The sequence below is a fragment of the Penaeus monodon genome, chromosome 6 (genome assembly GCF_015228065.2).
Source record: "Penaeus monodon isolate SGIC_2016 chromosome 6, NSTDA_Pmon_1, whole genome shotgun sequence".
Lineage (NCBI taxonomy): Eukaryota > Metazoa > Arthropoda > Malacostraca > Decapoda > Penaeidae > Penaeus > Penaeus monodon.
Window position 1 is genome coordinate 10362908 of NC_051391.1, and position 2500 is coordinate 10365407.

The following is a 2500-nucleotide window of genomic DNA, read 5'->3' on the forward strand; positions in this document are numbered from 1 at the left end:
TCTGTCTATTGGCCAGGTCTGGTTCTCTTGCTCTCGTTCTCTCTCTTTTCCATTATCTTTCTTATTTTTTCTCTCTCTTCCTCTATTTGTCTATTTCTCTCTATCTTTTTTCTGTCTGTGTGTCTGTCTGTCTCTTTCTCTCCCTCTCCCTCCTTCTTTCTCTCTTTCTCTCTCTCTCTCTCTCTCTCTCTCTCTCTCTCTCTCTCTCTCTCTCTCTCTCTCTCTTCGTTTCTGCTTTCATTTGTTCTTTTTATAATTCATCTTTACAAACAGGATCACGAATCTTAATGTATATATACATAAACACACGCATACATACATACATGCACACATTTACACACACATATATATGCACACACACACACACACACACACACACACACACACACACACACACACACACACACACACACACACACACACACACACACACACACACATATATATATATATATATATATATATATATATATATATATATATATATATATATATATATGTATGTATGTATGGTAGTGGCGTGTGTCTCTGTCGGCTAGAATCAAAAGAGCGGACAGAGACATCCATCGCTGCCTGACCAATTTGCACGTGGCCAGGAATGTACCAGAAGGACCCCGCTAATGCATTTTAGACAAATCACTTGTGTATATATGAAACAACAGATGATAAAAATACGTCACGGAATCACATATTGTCACTGTTCATTGATTCATGTCAGATTCCTCTAGGTATAGCATTTGTACTCATGTTGCACTGTACAAAATTGATATTATAGGACTGAGTTCGTCATAAACTACTACGCAGTTCGTTTTGACTTTTTTCTTCTTCTTTTTGCTTTTGATATTCTGAAATAATTCCTTTTTTTAGGGGTGGGTGGGTTGTGGGATGTGGGGGGGGGGGAGAAGGTACTAAATTGGTATTGGCAATTTCACCCTGTCTCCGCCGGATCTCAAATACGTCCAGATTCGAGTCCACATAAAAACTGGCTATAAACACCCTCCTAAATAATTCTACCTGAGACCAACTAGCCGAGAGAAAAGCAGTATGTACACCAACAACCAATTTCAACCTTGTAGTTTGCCGTAAATGAACCTCGTAACCACCAAACTTACTATTTAACTATTGCTTATTATTACCACACTCACATGCGCATCTAACAAGCAGTAGCAACTTCAAAAGAACTTCAACTTCTCTCCCTCTCCGCTCTCCCTCCCCTCCGTGGCTCTTTGTCCCTCCACACCTGCGTCCATCCGTCTCATCCACTGAATTATTGCACACACAACCCCCCCTCCCCCCGTCGACCATGCACGTTCTCAAAGGACACGTGTACATAAAAGCGACAAGAGTGGCCACTTCCCTAACCCTCTACACATACACTTTCGCAAAGTCAATCCAAAGTCTGCAAACTCTATACGAGGCTCTCTCTGCTTGATGTTACGTAAGTGCAAAGTAGAGTCTCTGACAGTACTGTTTGTTGGTGTGTTTGCAATATATCAGGATCGGCTGGGCTTGAACACCGTTATATATAATGGCTTGATTCACTCCACACTTTATGGCTTGGCTGGCGTGACGGCGGCGCTTCCTCTGTTGCAGGTAAATCTTTTGCTTGTGTTTCGTCCCCAAAATGTGTTGGGTTATTACCATCCTTACGGTGTTATAGTACTTTGAGAGAGAGGGAGAGGGAGAGAGGGAGAGGGAGAGAGGGAGAGGGAGAAGGAGAGGGAGAAAGAGAAAGAGAAGAGAGAGAGAGAGAGAGAGAGAGAGAGAGAGAGAGAGAGAGAGAGAGAGAGAGAGAGAGAGAGAGAGAGAGAGAGAGAGAGAGAGAGAGAGAGAGGATGACTCAAATACTCTCCATCAAATACTTTTCTCCCTCCTCCCCCCCCCTCTTCCAAAGCCAGAAGTTATTGGTAATATTTCAAGAAGGAGCAGCTTTTTTACCCTTTAGTTTTATCCCCTCTCTTACCCCCCCCCCCCCTTCACCCCCCACTCCTGAATGATCGGCCTCCCCTCTGTAGGATTATTGTAGGATTAGGGGAAGGGGTAGAGGGGGAGCTAGGAAGGGAGAAGGAATGGGTAAGAGGTAAAGGAGAAAGGGAGAGACGCGTTAGGTGGGAGGCGAGAGGGGTGGGGAGGTACAGCAGAGAGGCGGAGAAGGAATAGGGAAAGGGAAGAGGGAAAAGAAAGGGCAAGAAAGGGAGAAAGAAGGGAAAGGGGCGGGAGGGAAAGGTGGGTAGCCGTCCGGAGGGGAGAGAGAGGTGAAGGGAAAGGGAAAGGGAAGGGGAAGGAGAAGGAGAAGGGAAAGGGGAGGGGGAATTAGAAGGGAAAGGGAAAGGGGAGGGGAAGGGGAGGGGGGGGAGGAAGAAGAGGAAGGAGAGGGGGAAAGGAAAAGAGAAAGGGAGGGGGAAGAACAAGAGGAAGAAGATAGAGGAAGGGGAAGGGGAAGGGGGAATGGCAAGCCGGAGGAATAGGAGGAAGGGGGGGGGGCAGTAGGCATGACAGA